Below are 12,449 nucleotides of genomic sequence, written 5' to 3' on the forward strand. Positions count from 1 at the left end.
ATAAGGAGGTATAATTTAAAAATGGTAGAACAGAAGTATTGCCCAATGTAATCCTTATTAGAAAAAGTGAGATATCTTAATTGAATTGGGCATCTAGAGCCCCAACAAAGGTTTTTCAGCATTGACTACACTAATCTCTTATTCTCTGGCCTCATAAATATAAATGTCATGTTGTTTTGATTTGCTATACCTTGCATGGCTCAACAAATACTGGTCCATACAGCCACTATTTTAAAATGTTTGAAAAGTAAGTGGAGCTTTTTAAAGGGTTTAAGAAGAGGTGGCTTTTGGTGGAGTTGGGGAAAAGAATAAACAGCTACAATTTCTGGTATTCTTTGTGGAAGTTTTTCTTTACTGGACCAATAAAGAGGATTTTCAAAGGTGAAACAACTAACTGAACATGCTTGTAGCCATGATTTCTTACCTCATCTAACTTGCTGATAACAATGTAGTACGTTTGGCTCACAGCTATGAACACATGTGAAGATGAAGCAAACATACTGTGAGAAAAAAGAAAATAGAATTGATACTGACACATGCTCTATATCCATGATATTGTGTTTGTCTTTTCATGTATGCCAGGTAGTAATCCCAAATATGTATCATTATTTCATTATTTGAACAGAAATGTTTGTGGTACCTGGTTAAGTAAAACTTTGGAAAGTAACAGAATTGATGGTACAGTTTATAATTTTACAGTATATTTTAAATGTTTATACTCTATACCATTTTTTCTCAAAAAATGTTAAGGATTCCCCCACCTGGTTTTTTCTTTACTATGGAACTCGTCAATGAACAGAACAGTAGACAAAAAAGCAATACAAATACAGCTTACCTATACAGTTGGACAGGCATTGACAAGTGCTTAATCATTTCAAAGATTCCACTCAGAGAAATATAAAAATGTGCTCTTAAGAAGACATTTTTGGTTGTCTAGGAAAAGAAAAACATCATGATCAGATAAGTTCAAATATTTAATCTTCACTATTAATAATATTAGAGTTTAGAGTGTCTAACCTAGAACATCCAATACAATCATCTATTTATAAAATGATGAGGGAAAGATTGAGAAAATTAAAAATAGTACTTAAAATCAAAAGCTAAATAAATCACAGGACAGGAGCTAGAGAAGAGGTTCTCAATCAGGTGGGTTATCATAATCACCTAGAGGAATTTTGAAAACTACAGATTCCAGGCTCCATCTTTCACAGGTTCTATGTCAGGAATCTGTCTCTCCATTCCACTACTTCCTTAGGATTTAGAAAGCTTTCCAATGATTTAGTTGGCACATCATGGAGGTACTATCATTCTAAAAGCATTTATTCAGCAGCTACCATATGCTGAGGGTTGAGATGTGGAGTAAGTACAAATAATGAGTGTTAAGCTTCCTGTCCTCAAGGAACTCAGCTGACTGAAAGAAACAGAGAAGTAGACAAACGTTTGCAATTTAATACACTAAGTGCTATGACCATGTACCAAGAGAGTACTTAAACTAAATTGAGGAAGAGAAGGGCATTGTGTGTTATTGAAGGAGAGACATTGACCTCATTCTTGAAGGCAGCTGGAAAGGGGAAGGCATTTAATGAAGCTGGAAGGGAAAATGAACCTAAGAAAATGAACAAGCATCAGCAACCTAAAGACTTTCTGCACCCTTCTATGGGAACTGGCCTTTATCCTACAGAGTAGAAGGAGCAATTTAAGGTATCTACACAGGACATTATTAGTAAGATCATTTTGTGATTTGAAAATGCTGATCTGAGTACATCTTGGGGATACCATCAGAATGGTGCAAGTGAGAGTTTAATCATAGGAAGATTTTATTTGTCATGAAGTAAACTACATTAGCAAGATCTTCTTTGTGTTCTCATTGTTGTAGGTTGGTTATGATGTTAATCATATCTCATTTCTGGGTTCTTGACAAATGAAAAACAAAATCAAAGTCCAGCTGTGGATCAACGTACAGCATCCATCTGATTTTAATTAATAAATAGGAATTTAAAACCTTGGCAGAATTCCCTAAGCCTTTTTTTCTTAAGCCTAAGCTTTCATATCTTTCCAGTCCTGACTTACTATAACCAATTTCAGACTGAGAAATTAGAACTCGGGCAGCAGAGATGTGGCTGCAGCTTTAGCTGAGCTGCTTACATGTAGATACACTGCACGTCTGAGCACAAGAATCCATGAATTAAGGTGTGGCATGCTGGTTTTGAGGGCTGACTTTTTAAATGCAGAGGTCTTACCTCTGGATCAACTTGGCCCCTAAAATTCAGGCATTTTCTCTCACTAAACAGATGAGATTCTTTTCCTCACAGAGGAAAAGAGAAACCCAAACATCCCTTCAAATATTTCTGCCTAGAATTAAGATGAAATCTTTCAAGGTACCATAAGACCTTGAGAACCAGGCTTTTCCCTAGATTTCTCCAAATTGTTATTCTACTAAGAGTTTTACTTTAACAACAATCCTGTAGTCAACCAATGGTGTGACAGTTCCTTTGGGGTAAGACAGTAACTGGCTTCCTGAAGTTTTTCTATTAAAACCAACTCTGCTTCTTTGTGCATCCTTTGAGACCAGCTAACCTGGGATGAATGTAATTACTTTAACATTTCCAAAGGTATATTATTGTGACCAGAATTCTCTAAGGTATCCTCTTTTATAAAAGGTATAAAGAGCCAGTAGACACGTTGTGATGATCACATCAGTAGACTAAAGTTTGAAAACACTGAGAATACAAGCCAATCCTCCAGCATACAATTATACCCATAAAACTGTGTTCTCAAATGCCATATCTAATACATGTCAAGACTGGTAAGGGTCTGAGATTTGAACTCACTTGCAAGCAAACAAATCAGCCTGCTACAGTTGCATGAATTCAGGCAGAAGATACAAGATTCCTAGGTCAGAAGAATATGTTCACAGCAATGGCAGTAGCCAGAGTATGAACATTTTTTTGTTGCAGTTCTGCAAGCCCTAATTCCCACAGGGGGACAAAGAGAGCCAGGTGATACCTACACATAAAGTGGGCTGAGTTATAGAAGAATCATGCACTTAGGGAACCTATATCATGTATAATGCACAGTAAGCATGACTTCCTGTTGTTCCTGAGGAAGACACTCTCTTTCAAGGTTTTGAGCAAACATGCCCTTTGCTTAGAAGAGACAATTCATCTTTAAAGCTATTTTCTCCACAGACATCCTTGAAAAGTAAGTTTGGAACAAAGGACAGTCACATGTGTACAATATGTGCAGAAATGTGAGCAATACATGGAGAAGTGTCTCCCAAAATTACATATATATTACATATATATATATGAGAGAGAGAGATGCATACATACACAATACATAGAAACAGAGCTATATATATAGACATAATGTTTGAGAGGTAGAAGAGTGCATTTTATCCTATGGATAGCATTGAATTATTGCTGTTGTAAACAAATTTGTACTGTGCTCTCCTAAGCGTCAATTCTCACCGAGATTTTCATCTTCCATGTATGACAACAATGTTTTAAACTACTTAATTTTCATTTTCCCTTGTATTTTTGTGTTTCTGGCATTCTAATGATGAAGTATGTGTGGAATTTTCACCAGAGAGCCTGGTTAAAACAGTTTGCTTAGCTTTAAAAAAAAAAAAAAGGTACAGCCACTTAACTTACATTCATGTTCTTCCATCATGAATAAGAACCTTGAAGGCTATTTTGGTAACATGTTCTAATGGACACTGTAGTTTTCTGATCTGGCATTCTGTGGGATTATAGATCTTTGCCTCCTAAAGAATGTATCATGGTTGTTTACACTTTTATTTTCCCTGAAGAATCCATCTGAGCAGATTCCAAAACAGAAGGCTATTGTTGGTAATTATACAACAAATGCAATTATAGTGTGTTAAGGTATAGAGATACAGGTCTGTTGAAGTACAATTTTGAATGTAAAATTATTCGGGAAAGAAATCCTTGTATCTCAGCCCCAGTATTTATAATTCTGTTTATGTGCTATAATAATACGGTTTTTATGTTATTGTAAACAAAGTTTAGTATTTTCCAGACCTCCAACATCACTGAATGCTTTCAAAAAACCTTATTACCAGAACAGAATAAGGCTGAGAATAAATTGATGGCCTTTCAGATAAAACAACTAGCTGCTCCTACCCCAGGCATTAAACACCAGAGCAGGAAGTCTGTTGAGAAAGATAGTTGTAGATACTCTAAACAAAAAGACTATTAGAAAAAAATGGCCTATGTGAACTAAGAAAGTGAAAGGGAAAAAATGGAATAATCAGTGAAGGTACTAAGGAGAAATCGAACACTCTGTTTCCCATTTTGCTCTTAAATTCAGAAGGAGCAATTTCTATATATACTAAGAACAATTTTGCAAAAAATTTAATTGATGCTGGTGCTATAATATTGACCTTAACCTTTCAGCTGTTATACAAATTCTTCCTGGAGTTAACAAACTACTCTGGTGGTGGTTACCTTCAGTAATTCTCACACATTCCCTATACTCCAGACTATGTCCCATGTTCACACCTGAACCAGGGAACATTCTTTCCTCATCTCTATTCCACACCCAATAATTTCATAGGGAACAACTTATGGTATAAATGGAATTGCCATATTAAATGCTATCCTGATGATCCCTTCCTTGAAATCCCTGAGGCCTTCTCTATTCCAAATGTGGTTGTATTTAATTTGATGTTAACTGACAGGTACCCTGTATCTAAAGCCCAGATTAAATATCTCAAGAAGGTGCTGGATGACTTGTAGGCAAAAGTTTCCTGTTATAGATAGGATTATTGGGGCTGAACCCCTGAAGGTTTAGATAAATCTAACAAATCCTCTACTAAAACTTTCACAGTACAACTTAAAACCAGAAGCTAAATAAAGCACCATACTTTTTAAAACTGGCAGCTAAAAAAAGCATTAAACCAATAGTCAAAGCCTGACAGAAGAGGGGCTTATTTTATATTTTCCCAATCTTTCTACTACTATCCTCCTAGGCAAAAACAAACCACAAAAAAAAACACAAACAACAGCAACAACAAAAAGAAACAAAACATTCAGACTTATTAGAAGTGCCTTTAGTAAAATTAAGACAAAACCTTATTTGTGAATGGGTTATAACTTAAAAATGAAACAGGAGAATATAAAGTAGAATAGACTCTAATCCCTTATCATGGGAAAAATCTGCCAAGGTGAAAGAGCTAAATCAAGCTCATTAGAGTATGCGTTGGTTAACTAGGGATAAGAATAATAATTTATATATTGACAGCAGATACGCTCTTGGAGTCATCCATGATTTTGGAAAATTTTGAAAACAACAAAATTTTCTAACCTCAGAATCAACCCAATTAAAAATGATCAAGAGATTAAAGAAATTTTCTATAGTGGTGGCTATCATAAACGTAGTTTATACAAAAAGGCAGAGACAAGGAAGCTAAAATATATTCCCTGGCTGATAATTTTCCCAGACAGTCTACAGTAATACAATCCTAGCCCTCATGATATATCGAAAGACCAAATCTTCAAAGAAATTTAAAGAGACAGTTTTAGAACGCTCAGGATTGTCTCCTGATTAGAAAAGGGATAGTGGAAGAATTTGAATGCCAAGCATGAGAATAACACTTGGCACCCTACTACTGGAGGTTAAATAGCCCTGGAGTACCTCAAGTCGAGACTTGCAAAAAATTTACATGAGATTACCACCCAGCAAGGAAAAACTCTCCACAGTACATTGTTGGGGAAAATTTATGGTGAAACTCCTGAACTTGTCTCTGGTGTATCTGTCACGACCATAATCCTGGTGAATTGTAAAGGTGTGGCATAGAAGAGCCCAAACCTCAGGACTCCTTTGAACTTTTCCAACTGGATTTCATATAACTATCCACAATGTAGGTTTTGAATACGTGATGGTCATTGTTTGCTTATTCTCAGTTAGCCTTTTCTTGTCAAAGAGCTGTGTCTCAAATGGTAGCAAAAAAAACCAAAAAACACCCCAAAACATAAAACAAACAAAAAACTTGTTTTGGTATTCCCAAACTGAGGAATTCCAAGCTACCTTTCTAGTGACAGGGGCACCCATGATTGAGATTGTTATCAGAGAGTGTTGCAAAACCCTACCACTATTCAGAAACTTTACAGTTCATATAACCCCCATTCTTCGGGAAGGGTGTAATGAACAAATGGAGTTCTGAAAATAAAAGTAGTCATACTCTCAGAGACTTTCAGACTTTCTTGGCTAGGGAATTGTCATTGGTTTTAATGAAATTTCTACGGGGATGCTTTAAATTTCCCATGAGTTCAGAACAGGCCAGTGATATCATCTATTCTACACTTCACATTCTTGCAAGCAGACATGGCCATATATTTCAGGAGACTGATATAACACACCCGTTGTTAACCACAGGTACATGCAGCCTTTCAACATACATCTAAACCACCCTGACATGTCCCAACACCTGGAGAAATGGTGTGATGGAAGAGCCAGTAGAGTATGACAGCCCTCAAACACTGATGGAAATAATCCGGTCAGATACTCTTAGCTATTTTAGTGATGAAACTCTAAGGAATTGACACTTGTATTTATGTATCTCAACTGAAGAAGAAAAAACAACCCTCAAATCACTGGAAGATGGTCACTGCTAGTAAACCTTGAGCTGAAAACTCTTAGTAACTGGAATCAGTTTCCATTGGGAGACCTCAAGTAGAGGTCTCTCTACCCAAGTAGAGGTAGTTTCTACCCAGGGTTTTTTTTTTAAATTGATGTATAGTTGATTTACAATGTTGTGTTAATTTCTGCTGTACAGCAAAGTGATTCAGTTATACATATATACATTCTTTTTTACATTCTTTTCCATTATGGTTTATCACAGGATCTTGAATGTATGTACTATACAGTAGGACCTTGTTTCTACCCACCACTTTTGAATCAGGTAGTTGGCTATAGAAGATGTAGAAAACCTCTGCCCAAGATACATGGGACAAAAAATTGTCACTCTTTAATCTTTCTTAATATTGCTTTTTGAAGCCTTGATCACTCCTTAGTATGAGTCTAATACCTAGACACAATTTATTCATGTATTGGCTAAAGCATATATTAAAATGAACTGTTGGATTTGTAAAACATTTTCCTCTGGGAGCCACCAGGCTTACTTTGGTACAATTTCCTTATGATGAATTTGTTTGTTTTCTGGCTAACTGACTCAATCATTAGGTAACTTTTAGGTAACTTTTAAATGGCATACACTCTAACAGGATAAATAGCCAGAAATTTAAATTCGTCTATCACTTCACTATTAGAAAAGGAGTTTCCGATCTCCAGCAAAACAATACTCCAGGACCTCTTGCTAGAGCTAGCTTTTTTTTTTTTTTGAAAGCTATTTAATGAATGTACTTTCATAGAAATAAAAATTAGAAGATTAGAGAGTAGATGGTGTGCATTTGGAAACCATCTGCCTTTTACCAATCTTATGAGCAAGAAGCATTATTTATCTTTTGCTTTAAGTCTATTTACTTTGATACTAAAAATTTGATTTTCTGGGGACATGCCATTACTGATGAGCCATGCCCTATTGTTGTGTACTGGGCCTCATTTTCAGAATTGAAACTCTAACTCTTCAAGGTAGATCTAAACAATTTTCTTTTCTCCTCAAACCTCTTCACTCTATGCTTTACAGGATGCCCAGGATATGGGAAAATTCTAAGTGATTAGGTCAGAGAAGAGAAAGGGTACTAGACATTGCCTTTGCCCATGAAACTGAACAGGTAGTGATTCAGAATAGAAGCTCTTTAGATAGCATATTGGCCTCTCGAGGAAGAACATGCAGTGTTTTAAGAGAAGAATGGCATGTGTATATCCATGCAGATCTCTCTAGGCTCTTTAATATTAATAAAAAGATCTGAGAAAAAACAGACATTTTAATTAGGTAATTTGGCTAAAACAACTATATTGGGCTCTGAGGACACTTTGGATTGGAAACGGGATCTATTCTCTTGGTTTAATTTGAGCACTGTTGGCCACTGGCTTAGACGCAGACTGTAAACTCTGATAACAATTCTCCTATTTTTTATCTGTTGTGCACTATATAGATGTGTGATCTCCATTGTCATAAATACTTCTGTGTAGCTGCTATACTATCAAACGTTCCAACAAATGGTCACCAAGCAAAAAGACAGGAAAACATGACACTTAGGGAGGTGAAACACCAATCCCCTGAAACTTGATATGCCATTGAGACACCTAAATAATAGTGAAGAGTGGAATTTGTTATGTTCCCAGATATTAATTGTTCACCCTTCAGGTCAAGCTTTAGAATGACTACTGGGGAAGCTGAGGGTGGGGCATAGCCCTATGATCAGACACCATCTCCAAACAGTCAACTTCTTGCCTACTCTAATGTAACTTTGCTATTTGGTTGCCTTCACTAACATGATTTTACAATCTACTGTATAGTGTAATATGACTTTACTAATCCTGGAAGATAAAAGTTGCAAATAACTTTACTGTTAATTTCAGGAACTTTCTGAGAACCTTATTAAAGATCATGACACTTCCTATCTTTTCAATATATTACATCAAATAACCCTTTACTCCATAAGCTTGTTTCAAAACCCTCATCTCAAAATCTGTCTTGCTGAGTCTACCAATCCTAAACTATTACATCATGATGCATATTCCCTTTTCAATTAAAATGCCTTAATTATCTTTTAAGATATATAATTCCTTGGCATGACATTCAGTTTCTCCAGGTCCTTCTCATGCTCACCTCACCAGCCTCGTACCTCATGGTCCAAGTATGCCCACCTTCCAAATTACTTTCAGGCAGAACCAATACTGGTGGTCAATTTCATTTTCAACAGTTCACCACCTCTTTTACAAGAAATTTCTTTTTACTCTTTATCGATATTACTTCCTTTAAGGCACTTTTTCTGAAGCCTTAGGATTACTCTCATATACATATGCTAATATATCTATTAAACTGCATTTTAAGGTTATGTTTGTATGTGCTTTGTACTATTTTTATATTCATGAATTACTTGTTAATACTCTACTAGAAATTTTGGCATCTGTGCTTGACAGAATTAAGACTGAAAACAATATTACCCACAAGTCAGTAATAATATGACAAAATCTATACAATATAACAGTGTCTCAGAGTGTCTGTAAAAGAATCCACAGTTACTGCACCATTTAATGGTTGCCATTCAACACCATGTTGTTTTTTAGAGAGAAATATTTACTGCCTTGAATAAACTCTCTTTATGTTCTCATGAGGCCAAGTTTCTTGCATGTTCCAGAGAACACTTTCTTTGACATTCATTTAGTTTTATGCTTCATCTCTTACCTCTGACACAAAGCAAGTTGTACCTTGCTCTGCAAACAGTGTAGCATTCATCCTGACAGATGTGGCCATAAAAGTAAGTATATAGAGTTTAAAATCAAAATACATGTTATACATCTATCAAAATGTGGCACATAGCTGGAGAGGGTTTAGGAAACACCTCTATGCCATGCTTTGTCATACTGGTCAAAAACCACTGTTTAAGACAGAGTTTCTTAAATACTGTTATACGACTTTTTATTTTTATATTCCCAGGGCTTAATTCAATATTTGAAATATCAGCAGATTAAATTGAATCAAAATCACTATGTCTCACCTATCTTTTCTATTTTCATCTGCAACAAATACATCAATAAATAGAGTTACTTTTCTCTCAACTGTGATTTTTTTTTTTTCTTTAAAAGAAACTAGAGAACATTTGGGTGCAACAGGCAACAGGGAGCTTCTGAAGAACTCCCTTGGGCACCTTAATTTAGGTGCTTAGGAGTTTCAAATAACCAAGATTCAATTGGGGATGCAAGAGAGAGCCCAGGGAAATGCAACTGGTTCTTTTTCAATGAATGACTAAAACCATAGGTCTTGTTATTATCTGAGTTAGATGTTAGTTTTGAAGAACTTGATAAACTCTCTGAAAGTTTAGGAGAATTTCGTCCATCTTTTGCACAAAGCCTTAATTATGGAAAATGTAATATGCTAACATCCTTATCATTTCAGCTTCACAACAGAGGTTTACTGTCTATTACACACAAGCAATTGGGTAGGGCTAAAGAACTGTATTTTAAATTTTATTTAATTTTAAGTAACTTAAATTTATATACTCTCATGAGGTTTGTGACTGTATTGGACAGTGCAAGTCTGGATAATAAGCAATCCCTACCATATAGAATTTACCTGTATTCCTTTCAATTTTGAACTGCTATGTTTTTCTGTTTATTCTTCACTTGCTATTTTTCTTGTCATTTGTGACATTGTTAATCTTGTTATTCTCATAACTTTTTCTTATTGCTTTTTTTCTTGTTGTTCTTTTACTTACTCTTTCTCATATATTTCTCTCTTCTTTTTACTTTTGGTTAAATGTTAATGTGATTTTGATTTTTCTCTGCTTCCCCTGAAAGCAGTTTCTCTTCCTTCAAACTTTTTCAGCATTTCAGTAAGAAGAATCTTTTCAAAATTAAGTATTTCAGTATATAAGCAAATTAACAAATTCATTAATTATATTTTAGTAATCCTTTTTATCTTTAGTGTATTGGACAGAGCTTTACCCATAGACAACACATAAATATTGATTGAATACTGCATGGTCTATTTATAATATAGAAAGTTCTCTAAGATAGTCTCGATGGTAGAGTATAATATATATCAATTCTATTCCATTAACCTTTCTAGGATTTTTGTGGAATTTTCTTTAAACTTGTAGAAAAGTAAAAACTGATTGGCATACCAAAATGCCTCTACTTTCTTGGTCATAAAAGTGTGTACAAAAAAGTATATCCCTAAAGAATTCCAATTATAACTTTTGGAAAAATTGAAACCTGTGTCTAAAGGCAGTTCAGGTTTGAAAATGCTTCTGAGAGTATCCATTGGACTAATTTAATCCTGAATATAATATAGTTTTTACTTTAAAAGCAGGTGGACATAACTCATTTGAGGTAAGATTTATCACTTCAAAAACATGTATGGAACACCTGATATATTTCATGCATTTCACTAGAGATATAAATCTACTCCAAAGTATATTTCTTATGCAAGAAAATAAATGGATTAGATGATATCATATAGGGTGTGTGTGTGTGTATGTTTTAATATTCCCAATTCCACCTACTTATTCTCACTTTGTCTCTCTTTTGGCTTTTATTTTTCCCTTTTAAAAATAATTCTAATAGGAATATAGAATATGGGCAGGTTTTGTCAATGTCTCATCAGCAGGAACAAAGTCATGTCTATATAATTTAATTTGCTTCTGATCAGACAATCATTCTTTCCCAATCATCCACAAAGACTAAACAGGTTCTCTAAAAACTAATGAAACTAATACTGTAGAAGCCTATTTAGAACTGCTTTCATTACTAGAAGCTGGGTTATCCCAGGAAGTTTACAATCAGTTAGACTTTATATAAAAAGCATGGAAAGCTGACCCAATTCTCCACCTCTTATTATCATTCAAACACTTCCACCGTTCTCACTGGAACATCTTTTATCATCTTAAACATTTTATATATTCCTGATCTCTGCTATGTGTTTCCCCATCACCTTCATGCTCTAGAAGAAACTTCACTTTCTCCTGAGGATACTTCTTCCCTGTATCCTTAAGCTCACTAGAGATTTTGCACATCCTGCCTTCTTTTAAGGCATTCCACATTGCACAGGAGCTACACGAGACATACTTTACCTTCCTGTTTTTCATTGTCATTTCCAAACCATTTCCTTTCTTGCTTCCTTCAAATAAATACCACAGCTCTTCTTAGGTTCATGTCATCAGATATATATATAATTTTGTAGTTGTAAACATTCACAAAACTTTCATTAAGTTCTAATTCATCACAAATGTTATCACTAGGGCAATGGTCTTCATCCTTTCAGTATGTCAGTATTTCCTCGTTACATAGAATCTTTTCAGTCAGCTCCTCAACTACTTTTTGTCACTTTCAAGATCTTGAACTCACCCACCTTACCTAGCTAATAACATTATCAATAACTGAACAATCCCCACAATCTTTATGCTAATCATTCCTGACTTTCACTTTTTATCTTTCCAAGCTGCTGCTGAATCTATTGCCACCTTTTAAAAATTTCTTCGGTCTCATAGAGACTGTCAAAACTTTGACTACATCACCTATCTTTTGGCTACCTATCACCCTCAACACATGTCATCACATATCTCTTCATTTTCTCCTACTTCTAACAGAAATTCTATCAGTGTTCTAACATAAATAGATAAATAGACCCAGTAGGATATATGCATATGTATATATGTGTATGTATGTATATACATGTATATATGTACATATGTATATATATGCACATACACATACAAATAGTAAAAAAAATAAAATAAAAGAAGGAAAAAAAGAGTAAAACTGGAGATTCAATAAAGCTTCCATGCTTGTTAAATTTT

The sequence above is a fragment of the Hyperoodon ampullatus genome (genome assembly GCF_949752795.1).
Source record: "Hyperoodon ampullatus genome assembly, chromosome: 16".
Taxonomy (NCBI): Eukaryota; Metazoa; Chordata; class Mammalia; order Artiodactyla; family Ziphiidae; genus Hyperoodon; species Hyperoodon ampullatus.